At 46.2% G+C, this 13,799-nt stretch overlaps 1 non-coding gene across 1 annotated transcript; it reads right to left on the bottom strand.

Annotated features, from left to right (window-relative positions):
* Window positions 1–1,573: 1,573 nt before the first annotated feature.
* TRNAS-GCU (transfer RNA serine (anticodon GCU)) lies at window positions 1,574–1,646 on the bottom strand. Its single transcript has one exon. It is a non-coding gene; the product is annotated as a tRNA-Ser (tRNA).
* Between the last annotated feature and the right edge of the window lie 12,153 nt (window positions 1,647–13,799).

The following is a 13,799-nucleotide window of genomic DNA, read 5'->3' as shown; positions in this document are numbered from 1 at the left end:
TACGCTGGCAAATCGGAGTCCTTGCAGTGCCCTGTAATATGCACTGATTTGAAATCAAGGGGCCCTAGTTTACGGCTTGGCTAATCTGGGGTACTTGCCTCGGTCCTTGGTTTTTGCCATCTGCAAAAAGGGGCTGGTGATGCCTATTTCAGGGTGTAAAACCCGTCACTGCATGTGAAAATGTCTAGGAAACTATAAAGAAAAGCAAAGAGGGACACTGGGGGACTCAGTGGTTGAGCATCTGCCTTCGGCTCAGGGTGTAATCCCAGGGCTCTGGGATCGAGTCCCACATCAGGCTCCCCGCAGGGAGCTGCTTCTCCCTCTGCCTGTGTCTCTGCCTCTCTCATGAATAAATAAATAAAATCTTTTAAAAATAAACAATAAACAAATATAAAGGATTGTAAGAAATCTTAAGAAACTAGAATATTCAGTTATTCCAAATATTGTATCCACCCCCCCCCCACTCTTTTGGATGAAAGAGTGTTTGCTTTGTGTCTTAGTCAGCTCAAGAGGCTATAACAAAAAAGCCCCAGACTGAGTGGCTTAAATAACATCTATTTCTCCCAGCTCTGGAGACTGGGAAGTTCAAGAGCAAGGTGTCGGCAGATGGGGTGTCTTGGTGAGAGCCTGCTTCTTGGTTAGCGGATGACCCTCGTCTTCTGCCTGCATCCTCACAGGGCAGAGAGAGAGAGATCCTGTAGCTCTTCCTCTTTTTATGAAGGCTTTAGTCCCATCAAGAGGACCCCACCATCATGGCCTCATCTAGCCAAAGTGTCTCCCAAAGGCCTCCCCTTCCTACTACCATCCCATTGGGGGTTAGGGTTTCAACATATGAATTTGGGGGGCAGGGGGTAAACATGCAATCCATAATAATTTGTTTAGAGCAAAGTATACCTATGTTCTGTCCTGAGACCAGAGGTGACCACAGGTGACTTGAAAAAGGAAGCCCATGGCCTTCCCCTTCTCTCCTTCCTAGATGTCTCTTTCAGGACTCAGCCGTTCTTTGCTGCCTAAACTTAATTTCTTCCTTCCTTCCTTCCTTCCTTCCTTCCTTCCTTCCTTCCTTCCTTCCTTCCTTCCTTCCTTCCTTTCTTTCTTTCTTTCTTTTCTTTCTTCTTCCTCTTCTACTTTTTTTTAGATTTTACTTATTTATTTGAGAAAGAGAGAGAGAATGAGTTCAGGGAAGGCCAGAGAGAGAAAAGAACCCCCCCGAGGAGCATGGAGCCTGACGTAGAACTCGATCCCAGGACCCTGGATCCTGACCTGAACTGAAGGCAGACACTTAACCGACTGAGCCACCCAGGCACCCTGAGCTTAATTTCTATGATCCACTTCAGTGAGTTTCTTGGGCAGAAGCTCATGTACTTTAGTCTTACGCTAATCAATCATCTTTTCCTTTTCTATCTTCTGCCATTTTGTGATTATACAGGGTTTCATTTTTATGTTTTTACAAGTCTTCAGCATCCTGTCCAGTTTTAGGGCCGCTTTATCTGCTTTAAAGCCACATTAATAATCTTTCGTAAGAATTCTAACAGTCATGAGAATTCTTTCTTTTTAAAAGATTTTATCTCTATGCTCAGCATGGGATTCAAACTCACAACCCCGAGATCAGCAGTCACACGCTCTACCAACTGAGCCAGCCAGGCGCCCCTAAAATTCTCTTTGCCTCCTTATCCCAACACTATCTCAAGCAACCATCTATGGATGGTTTTTACTAATATGAAACTGTTGCTTTGGATTTAGAAAAATCTAGATCAATTTGTGTCTGTGCGTGTGTGTGTGTGTGTGTGTGTGTGTTTGGACAAAATTCACCAGAAAGATATGCAACTCTCTGATCATATAGGCTTGGCCTAAAAAACACATCTTTTCGTGGAGCTGGTCTTTCCAGCGCTACATGGGTGTTCCCCATAAAAGGGAACAATCAACAAGATTAAGTTACTTTGAGTTCTTAATTGATTTTCCAGAACTTCCTCTTCCTATCACAAAACAGAGCCTTCGGAGCAACACATTCAGTTTAGCCTGGTCTTGCCTGGAGCTTTCATAAACAAGATACATTCTGGAAACAAAAGTGATTTCACATGTACATGACTAGCTAATGCTTTCAACCTCCCAATGACCCTTATTATTTATCTTTACCAAATCTAGTGCCAACACAGACTCTCTCTGCATTTATACACTTCTTTTTTCGAAGATTTATTTATTTATTTGAAAGAGAGAGAGCATGCGCACTGGGGGGACAGAGGGGGAGAGAGAGAGAGAATCTCAGGTAGACCCCCCACTGAGCACAGGCCCTGACTCGGAGCTCGATCTCACGACCCCGAGATGATGACCTGAGCCGAAATCAAGACTCTGTCACTTAGTCGACTGAGCCACCCTGATGCTTACGTTACACGCTTTGAGAGTTGTTCAAATTGTTTTGATCCCCGGAGTTCTGTTGCACCAAAGATTTGCTAGAAGTAAAGAGGACATTCTTATACGACTTCATGATGCTTTGATAAGCAAAGATTTTGGTCAGGCTAATCACAGGAATTGTATTTAATCACTATGTCTTGGTATAATTTTCCTTCTCGATAATTTATAGTTATACTTAAAAGAAAAACAGAGTCGATCCGTTGTAAGTAACACGGCAGGACACGTCTGTAGTATATGCGGTAACCCATGTGCGGAAGCCCTACGCATCACTAGGTTCTAGGGCAGGAGCGCACACCTTGCTGTTACCAGCCCTCAGGGCCTACAGAGCGGATGGACGCTCCTTCTGTCGAGCTAAACTGAGCTGAATGTTAATTCAGAGGAGGTTCTCCCCGCCCCCTTTTATGAGGGATCAGCCAACATTTTCTGTAAGGCCCCGGTAGTAAATATGTGAGGCTTTTCAAGCCATAGAGTCTCTGTTACAGCCTCTCGCTTACCCCAGTGTAGTGTGAAAGCAGTCAGAGGCAGTAGGGAAGCAGATGGGCATGGCTGCGTTCCAATAAAACTTTATTTACAAAATGGGCGTTGGGCTAGATTTTACCCAGGGGCTTAGAGCTTGCCATCCCCTGCTACATTGTACAGCAGGTATCTCTAACTTGGCTCCTCCGTAAACCCATGCGCTTCTTCTAATGAAGATTCTCCACTGCTAATTTTTTCAAAAATCCAGTTCAGCCATTGGGCAACCCATCACAGAAATCATGGATTCGGGCAAGAATCATCAGTGGGTATTACAACCTGTGGGAGAGTCTGATGAGAAACAAGATGCGTACATCTGGTCTTCAAACACCTCCCTACAACACACTTACTGATTACAAAGGGGGAAACTAGTGGCTTTACAGGGGCGAAATCTGGCAGAGAGCCCCTCCATCAGGTGACCAAAGTCAAGTCAACACACCTGCTCATGGGATAAATCAACACCAGAGGCCTCACTTCTGTGGGATTCTCGCCAAAGACAAATAACCTGAATCTAATTGTGTGAAGGCATCAAACAAACCCACGTTGAGGGACATTCTACGTGCTTGGCCTGTACTCCTCACGAATATCAACGTCACAAAGGACGAAGACTGAGGGACTGGCCCAGAGGAAGGAATAGAGAAGAGATACGACAAGTGAATGTGATGCATGATCTGGGTTGTTCTTCTGACAAAAGGCATTATTGGGAAGATTGGCAACATCTGAAAACTTCGTGGTCTACAGCTCGAAGAGGCTTTCGTATCAAAGCTTATTCCCAGATCTACAGTGGTTATGTCCTTGTTTTTAATTCGTACCTGCTGAGGAAGTTGCAGCCAAGTGGGCGTCATGGCTGTAGCGAGGGTGACCAGTTGTCTGAGGTTGCCTGGGCCTGAGGGATGCAGAGCTTTTAAGGTTAAAATCAGGAAAGTCCCAGGCAAAATGGGAGGAGTTGGTCACTCTTGCTGCAACTGACTCTCAAAAAGTTCCGGTGGAAAAAAAAATGCCCGTGTGTGCACACGTGTGTGTATCAAACAAAGGAAGTAAACGTTAACATTTGGGGGATATGAGAGACAAGTCTTTGTTGCATGCTTACAACTTTTCTGTCCAAAATTATAGCAAAAAAAAGTTGAGAGGGAAGAAACCCCAACACGGTTTGAAGAAACATCACCTAAAGCAGATCCAGATGCGTTCCGTGGGTCCTGGCAGGGAGGCTGCGCGGCCCAGCGTGGAAGCCGCACTCCCCGAGTTGTGCCTGGGTCATCTGGGTTGTGCTCCCCAGATAACGGCTCCCTGCCCTGCAGCCTCCCCGCTGGAACCCTGGAAGCCTGCCTTCGAGTCCCCTATTTTGAGACCCGGGGGTCAGAAAATGCCAGGCGGTCAGTTATGATCTAACCACCCGTCCTACGTCGGGCACAATGTCCCACACCGGCCTTCGGGTAAACTCTTTTCGAGCCTCACAACAACCTTGGGGGACGCCCTTGGGAACCTTGTTTTATAGGTAAAGGGAAAAAGGGAGCCACACGAGAGTTGAATACTCAACCAAGGACACCAGGCTGCAATGGCCAAGGAGGGTCCCAAGCCCAGCCCCCAAGTAACCAAGGCAGCGCAAACGCCTGGCCGGGGGGTTCAGCTCACCCTGCTGTGGATTCGGAAGCGTGACCCGAAAATAGGAGGTATGACCTACCACACAGAGTGACAGGACAGGGTGTCAGTGACGTGGTGGGGAGTCAGGTGGGCCCGGCCCATTCAGCTTGTGTTGCATGAATCCCTGTGGCATGAGTCTAACCTGTGTGTAGGGGTGGGTGTGTGGGTGTGTGTGAGTGTAAAGTTGCACCCAGGCACACACATTTCACGTTCATAGGAAGGTCAATGGCAACAGACCTCACAAACTTCAGAGGCCACAGGCTCGCCAGGTGAACTCGTTAAAGTGCACGTTCAGGCAGCGCTCTGCTCCCCCAAAGAATCAGTTGCAGAGACCCGAGAACCTTCCACCACCCACCCAGCCCCGGCTGTAGATGGAGCTGCTTCCAAGGGGTTCCCCGAGACAGCAGGAGTTTTTGCTTTTCATGTTTTATTTATTTATTTATTTGTTTGTTTGTTTATTTATTTATTTATTTTTTGCTTTTCATGTTTTAAAAAGTGGTGCCGTGTAAATATCTTGAAGCAAGCAGGTAACCACCTTCACATTTTATTTATTTTTAAGATTTTTATTTATTCACGAGAGACACAGAGATAGAGGCAGAGACACAGGCAGAGGGAGAAGCAGGCTCCCTATAGGGAGGCCCAGGCGGGACTCGATCCCAGGACCCTGGGTCACGCCCTGAGCCCAAAGCAGACACCCACCCGCCGAGCCCCCCAGGCGGCCCTGGAGGTTCTTTTGAAGTGAAATCAAATCTAACCTTGCGTGGTGTTCAGAGGCAACGACCTTTTGATGAGTGATCGATTGGGCAGTTGAGGAAATCGGGGTAACCCTATGCTCCCCGGGGCATTCACGTGAGCCCTGGTGACTTCAGAGTCTGAAATGTGCCCTGGGAACGCGAGAGCTGGGAACTGTCTCCTTGGGGACTCAGCCATGTACTTATGGCCCCCCCTGAAGTCTCACAGGACCCAAGTCTGGGAGCTAGAGAATCCAACAGATGAAATGGTTTGAGCAAGAATCGGGGTAGGGGGTGCGCCCGGGTGGCTCAGTGAATTGGGCGCCTGCCTTCGGCTCAGCTGGTGGCCCCCAGGTCCCGGGATCGAGTCCCGCCTCTGGCTCCCTGCCCAGGAAGGGAGTCTGCTTCTCCTTCTCGCTCTCCCCCTGCTTGTGCTCTCTCGCTCTCTGTCAAATAAATACATAAAATATCAAAAAAAAAGAATCAGGCGTCAGAAAAAGGAAGTGTCCCCTCACTGCCTGAGACTGTGGGTGCTGGGGCTGAGTGGGCCCTGCTCTGGGGGCTCCCGAGCCAGGAGGCCAGGCCAGGGCTCCCGGGGTCATGTCCCCATCCCCGTCTCTGTCCGGGTCTCAGGCTGCGGCTGTGCACCTGCAGCGGAGGAGCCCCCTTGGCGAGGGGCCGACCCTTCCCTTGGTGACCCTCCGGTCCCCACTTCTCGTGTCTCCTGGGTCCTGGCAGCAAAAGTGTTTCCACTGACATTTTATGACACTTTTGCAGGATCCCGTTGACTCATGCGAGACAAGCCGGGGGGAGGGGGGGGGGTTCTGCAGCAGTTGCCACCCTAGGAAAGCAGCTCAGTGAGTCACGTCGTCTGCCAGGGCCTGCTGTCGTCTGCGCCGAGCGGTTGTGCGTGGCCTTCAGCGCTGTCCCTCACTTGCAGCGACGTTAGCCCCGGTGACTGTGCTTCTCTCTCAAGCTGTCAGCTGCTGAGGCCTCCTCGTTGCTTTTGCTCCGGCAGAGGCACATTTCGGCATCACAGGACAGGTGGGCCCTGAAGGGAGTCGTGCAAACTCTCTCCCGGGGGTGAAAACGTGTCATCCCTGGCCGGTGGCATCTACCGAAAACCCTTCAAAACCCGAAGCTAGTGACAGGTCCTGGTGGACAGATGTCATCCCAGGCAGGGATCCTTGTGTTTGTTTTTCTCGCTAACCCCGCACGCCTTGGAACCCCCCCTCTGTAAATAAGAGAGACGCGAGCACAAAACTCCTGACACGTCCTGCCTTCCTCCCAGTGTGCTGACATTTCAGAGGCCCATATGTTTCCCTCAACAAAATCTCATGAAAATACATATTAAAAATAAAAACAACTGTTAGGTTATTTCAACCCAAGAGAAGGAAGGCTGCCTGGGGCCGAGAAGGGCAGTGTACAGGGTGCTGTGATTGTCTCTGCCCCCCTTTTGACGGCAGCGGGCCCCCCTGAAAGTGGAGATGTGCTCGAAGGTCTGGGGCAAACGTCCACTTCTTCACTTAGCGTGTTAGAAATATGTTGGAAATATTCTGTGCTAAGCCACAAACAGGGTATGTTTTTTTTTTTTAATTTTTTATTTATTTATGATAGTCACACAGAGAGAGAGAGAGAGAGGCAGAGACACACGCAGAGGGAGAAGCAGGCTCCATGCACCGGGAGCCCGACGTGGGATTCGATCCCGGGTCTCCAGGATCGCGCCCTGGGCCAAAGGCAGGTGCTAAACCGCTGCGCCACCCAGGGATCCCCAGGTATGGTTTTAATAAATATTCCCCATTCCAAAGTGATCAACTGGGGGGCCATTGGGTGGCTCAATGGTTGAGTGTCTGCCTTTGGCCCAGGGCATGATCCCAGGGTCCTGGGATCGACTCCCGTGTAGGGCACCCTGCATGGAGCCTGCTGCTCCCTCTGCCTGTGTCTCTGCCTCTCTGTGTGTGTCTCTCATGAATAAATAAATAAAAATCTTTAATTGAAATAAATGAACAACTGGATAGAGTTTAAAATCCATCAGACTCCTAAAGAGTGGGACTAGACATTTGCCAGTTATGTCCCCAGCATCGGTTCTTCCCTGCCCCACTTGGATGTTCCTTGGGGATATGCCCCTCTTCCCTTCTCACTGGCGGGCGAGATGGGATTGATCTGGTCCCCAGTTCCCAGAATGGACGATAATTGGCTCAAGCTAATCACGTTTCCCATTCCCCAGGCCATACAGATTGGTCAGGAATGAGCTCGTGATCCAGTTTGGGCCAATACTTCATAGCGATGAACGCCTACATTAGGAAAAAAAAAAAAAAAAAAGAAAGCTCATACACAACCTAACTTTCCACCTCAAGAAACCAGAAGAACAAATGAAGCCCCAGGTCAACAGAAGGAAGGAAATCATGAAGATCAGAATGGAAATTATAAATGAAACAGAGTTTAAAAAGCCAATAGGAAAAAAAAAATCCATGAAACCAAGAGCTGCTTTTTGAAAGGATAAACAAAATAGACAAATGTTAAGCTGGACTAAGAAAAAAAAGAAAAAGAGGACCCAAATGAATAAAATCAGAAATACAACAGGAGACATTACTACCAGTATCACAGACGTACAAAGAATCACGAGAGAAAACTCCAAACGATCGTGTGCCAGCGAACTGGACAATCTTGAAGAAATGAACAGACACTTAAAAGCAAACAAGTGACCAACTGAACCGTGAAGAAGCAGAAGATCTGAACAGATCCATCACTCGCAAGGAGATGGAATTAGAAACCAAAAAGCTGCCAACAGAGAAAAGCCCAGGACACAGTGGCTTCACTGGTCAATCCTACCGAACATCCAAAGAATTAGCACCAAGCCTCCTCACGCCCTTCCAGTTTGGGCCCGTCCCCGAGGTGACAGTCACGGGGCTTGTATGGAAAATGCTACAGACTCTCTGTCGCCGGGTCACACCTGGCGGGGTGTGAGGCCGTGTAGGGTGGAACCGCAAGAGCAGTTTGCCACCCTGGGGGAGAGCGCCCAGAGGTGGGGGGAGCCTTTGGGTGGAATCCGGAGATACAAATCACCCCTTCGATGATTTCGAAGTTGTTTGTAAGATGTTGGAGAGATTTGGTAGGATCCTTGGGTGGCTTCGACTTACCCAAAGCCAGCCCTACCCCTGGACTTGTCATTTCTGTAAGTCAATCAATTCTTTTGCTGGTTCAAGGCGGGTCTAATTGGATCTCGGCCATGCACCAACACAAGAGACCTGAGTGACTCAAGGCTGCTGCTGCTGTTCCTCCCACGCATGGCCAGCATCTCAAGAAACTGAAATCTCGTGGTGAGTGGGTTTTTGATTCTTGATTATTATGGCTTTAGTTCACCAGCATCTCCACTCTTCCTTCCCTACAGGGAGCTCCATTGTCTGTTAGGAAAACACACCGTCCCCCCACTCTCACTCCCTGCCATCCTGGCTGAGCCCACCTCCCCGACATGTGACCCCGGCATAACCAATCAGGGCATTCCCTCTGTAGGACTGTTTGATGGCATCAGGGACAAGGGAACTATCCCACCATGGCTGATGAACAGAAGATCCAGGACTTTTATTTTAACTCTTATTAAAAAGGCAGTTGAAGAATTTGCGGAGGGAAGAGGATACAAACATCTTGGTGGACATACTTGTACCACTGTAGTTGTGCCATGAATGTTTATGGAGAGAACATTCCTGAAAATGAAGCAATAAAGAGAAGAGAAAGAGATGAAGAGATGGTGAGAGAAGGATCAAGTCGTGACAGCTTTGTCTGAGGCCTGGATCAAGCCGTGCCTGAAACATACTCATCAAGAACTTGTTTGATCTGGGTTTTCTGTCACTTGTAGTTTAGAATCTTGTATAATATGGCCCTGAATTTTTTTTTGCATTGAAATAAATATGTATTTCCATTTATTATAATACACTTATTTTTCCCTAGTATGGAAATACTCAGCACCGAAAGTCTGGAGAAAACAAAATAAAGCAAAATTCGCTTCTAGTACTATGACTCTGAAATTACAACTGCAAACCTGTATTGTATGTTCTTCGAGTCTTTTCATAATGCATGTTTACAGCCTTCTGTAACATCATTTCCAAATCACATAGGTGCTTTGTGATTAAATTAAATATAATTCCTTCTTTTTAACAGCTGAAGTCATTTTTTTCCTCTTCTTTTTTTAATTTACTATTTGCTATCATGAACATCTATGTCAATAAATCTTTGCACACATCCATGGCCATTTCCTTAGAATAGATTTACATGGCCATATGCATAATAAATTCCTCATTAGGTTGTTTCCAAATTTTTATTACAGTGTCTGAATGAGCACATTTATGCATTTCTTTATATGAAATAAACTTCTAGAAGCAACATGCTTGCTTAAGGCTTTTGATACCCATTGCCAAATTGCCCTGCAGAAGGCTATTTGAATCCATCCCTCTGCTGCTCCGCCACACAATCACACATGCTGGAAATTACTATTGTCTCAATTACAATCAAGAGGAACATTTTTTTCTCATACTTTAGTTGGATATTTGTATTGATATCTTCTTTTTAAAAAAATCTGATCTTAAAAAAAAACCTGATCTTATGTGTTTTTTTCTTTTTTAACTCCAGTATCATTGACACACGCTGTTACATTAGTTTCAGGTGCACAAATTAGTAATTTGACAAGTTTATACACTATGCTCAGGTCACCACCAGAGTAGCTCCCATCTGTCCCTTTACACCACTCAGAGTATCATGACTGATTCCTTATGCTCTGCTTTTCACCCATGACTTACTCATTCCATTACCGGAGGCCTGTATCTATCTCCTGCCTCCACCCATTTTGCCCAACCTCCCACTCCTGGCAACCATCAATTTATTCTCTGAATAGGGATCCCTGGGTGGCGCAGCCGTTTGGCGCCTGCCTTTGGCCCAGGGTGCGATCCTGGAGACCTGGGATCGAATCCCACATCGGGCTCCCGGTGCATGGAGCCTGCCTGTGTCTCTGCCCCTCTCTCTCTCTCTGTGTGTGACTATCATAAAAAAAAAAAAATGATTCTCTGAATGTATAGTTCCAATTCTGTGTTTTGCTTGTTTTTCATTTTTTAAAGATTCCTTTTATGAGTGGAGTCCTATGGTATTTGTCTTTCTCAGTCTGACTTTTTTCAGCTAGCATAATACCCTCTAGGTCCATCCACGTTGTCCCAAATGGCATGATCTCATCCTTTTTATGGCTGTATAGTACTCCAGTGTGTGTGTGTGTGTGTGTGTGTGTGTGTGTGTGTACACATTTTCCTAATCCATTAGTCTATTGATGGACACTCTGGTTGGCTATTGTATACAATGCTGCAGTAAACATGGGGGGGGGCATCCATCTTTTCAAGTTAGTGTTTTCATTTTCCCTGGGTAAATGCCCAGTAGTGCAATTATTGGGTCATATGGTACTTCTATTTTTGATTTTTTGAGGAACCTCCATACTGTTTTCCCCAGTGGCTGCACCAATTTACCTTCCTACCAACGGTGCAGGAGGTAAACGAGGATCCTTTTCCCTACACTTGTTCTCCAGCACTTGTTTCTTGTCTTTTTTTATTTCAGCCATTCTAACAGATGTGAGTTGATATCTCATTGTGGTTTTCATTTGCATTTTCCCGATGATTAATGATATTACGCATCTTTTCATGTGTCTGTCGGCCATCTGGATGTCTTCTTTGGAGAAATGTCTGCTCAGTTTCCTCTTCCTATTTTTTAATTGGATTGGGGTTTTTTGGTTGCTTTTCTTTTTTTTTTTTAGTGTTGAGTTGTACAAGTTCTTTATATTTAACCCCTTAGTGGATATATTGCTTGCAAGTATGTATTGACATTTTCTATATTTTCTTGATCTGCCTCATTATCAGACACTTTAGTCATTTTTCCAATGACATTTTCTATATATGCAAAACTCCTCCAGGCCACATGTCGGTTGAAAATACCCATTGCCCATTGCCCTGAATTTTTTTTCTGATTTTCTGTACCACTGACCTGCCATGGATTAAGTAGGATGACCTGAGAGACACCATTATGTAGTTATACTAGTTAATTAAAATGGGTTTGGAGCCAGGCTTTCTGGGGTCAAAACCCAGTCCTATCACTTAGCAGTCGTATGACATTGGATAAACTGCTGAAAATCTCTGTGCATTCTCCTCATCTGTAAAATGGAGATAATAGTACCTATTTAATAGGGTTTTTACAATACCATTAAGATAAGATGAGTAAAGTACTTGTAAAAGGACCTCCTCGTACGAGTTAAGCCCTCAATAAATATCAATGATTAGTAACAGAATATGATAATAGCTAAGCCATATAGACTGTTTACTGAGTTACAAAGGACCTAAACAGCCCATTCGCTCTCCATCTGCTCTCTGAACCAATTCCTTTTGTTACGTCCATTTTATAAATGAAGAAAGGCAGATGCAGAGGGATTAAATAAACTAGCCAAAGTCTCCTTGTTGGCTATGGAACTGGGACTCCCACCCATCTGTATTGTCTCTGGAGAGAGAATATAGAGGACAGATTCTTTGCTTTTTTTTTTTTTCCTAAGATTTTTCATTGAAAACCATTCCCACAGCAGGCAAAATTTCACATCCTGCCTGCTTAGCCCTAAATTCTTGTATTAGAGCAGTTTTGTCCAGCATCCTAAAACACAGTTAACGATGACAACAATAGTAAAAAGCAGGATATTTGCAATTTAAAGTTGACCTATATTAGTACCCTGACTGCTGATAGTACTTGCAGCTGACTTTGGAGGGAAAAGAAAACCCTGCATGGCATTACTTCTGTGTTTTTAATTCTAAATCAGAAGACCTTTAAGATACCAGGGCTGTTCCAATCATAAATACTTCTTGTTGCTCCTCAGTACGCCTTACAAAAGGCTCACTTGGGAAATCGTTGTTTATATGTTGTTATATATGTTATGTGTTAAATCGTTGTTTATATGTTGGTGTCTGCATGCGTTTTGTTAGATGGGGGCTCAGCTAGATGCTCCACCGCCCTGACAACCAAATCCAGTGAAGCTTGGCATACTGACGTCTCTGGGTTTACAACCCCGTCGGTAGGCAGAAAAGCCCGGGCTGCTTCTACTCACTGCAGATCAGTGCCCGGCGCTGGGTGTTTGTAGTGGCTCTAGGTGTGGGTGGTGACGTCGACTGGGAGGACAGAGCAGGGAAAGCCGCTCAGAGAGAAGGGTTGTTAGCAATCAAAGATAAGCCCTTCCGAGAAATAATAATAGTTATGAAATAGGAATGAATCCCCCCCCCCCCCCCGCCCCGCCAGTCGGGCAGTTCAGCCCCCTGCTGAGATGGGGTGGTGAGGACGTTTCTGCACCAAACTGGTTATATAATATTTTTTTCCCCTGGCAGGTTTCACAACCTCTTTTATAAACTGGTAATGTGCTTATTCAATCGTATCGTGGGGAAAGGTAACTAATTTTTAACTGCGACCAGGATAGCCTGACCTTCCCATCACAAGCCCGTGAACCTCCTGAGCATACGGTCCCCACCACGAGGTCTGTCACAGTAAATGACCAACACAAAGACTGGAAACACTATTTGCACTTCTGTTTGATTAAAATACTCAGCTTTAGGTGTAGTGCCGTTCAGAAGATGTCTCAGGGGGCAGCCCGGATGGCCCAGAGGTTTAACGCCGCCTTCGGCCCAGGGCCTGATCCTGGGGACCTAGGATCGAGTCCCACATTGGGCTCCCTGCATGGAGCCTGCTTCTCCCTCTGCCTCTCTCTTTCTCTCTGTCTCTCATTAATAAATAAATAAAATCTTAAAAACAAAAACCAAAAAAACAAAAGATGTCTCATCGCTTCTCAGACTTTTGGCTAAGATCAAGTGCAAAAGATCTCTCCTCTTAGTCACCAAATCCATTGTTTGGGTCAAAGACATTAGGCTGGCACCCACCTACCCACCCCCACATCCAAGCACGTGCTTTTAAGGATGGGATCGTTCCCCTGGGTTGAGATGGACGGAGGCCACTTACCTAGGCTGCAGATTCCTCAAAAAAAGAACTTGGACAACTTCCTCCAAGATCTGCTTTGGCACATATGTTGATGTCTGTGGGTTTAAGGGGTGGGATGGAGACTACCCAGGCCTGGTCCTCACTGGATGCGTGGAGCCCACGAGAACCAGCTCGTACTCCTAGGCTCAGTTTTGTCCTCCATAGATGGGGTCAAGAGGATCAGCGGGCTGTGTGCGTGAATGCAAGGGATGCCCATTATGATCACTGCGCCCAAATGGATTTAATGTACATCAACCAGGGATATTAATTTTTAGCCGCTTAAGCCGTAGCCTCATCTGCCTTAAGTGGAAGTGGCCTGATTTGTGGACTCTGGCTTGGTCTAAAGCAGACTTTACTGGCAGTTTCTCCAGAAAGTCACTATGGGGTGAAAACATCGTGGATTTTGTGGCTGTTGCTTTTTGGCCTAAACCATTGGAATCAGGGGGAAATCATTTTGTCATTCCAGAT

Source organism: Canis lupus, chromosome 3 (genome assembly GCF_003254725.2).
Source record: "Canis lupus dingo isolate Sandy chromosome 3, ASM325472v2, whole genome shotgun sequence".
In the NCBI taxonomy this organism is placed as follows: Eukaryota; Metazoa; Chordata; class Mammalia; order Carnivora; family Canidae; genus Canis; species Canis lupus.
This window is presented reverse-complemented; position numbering and strand designations above follow the sequence as displayed.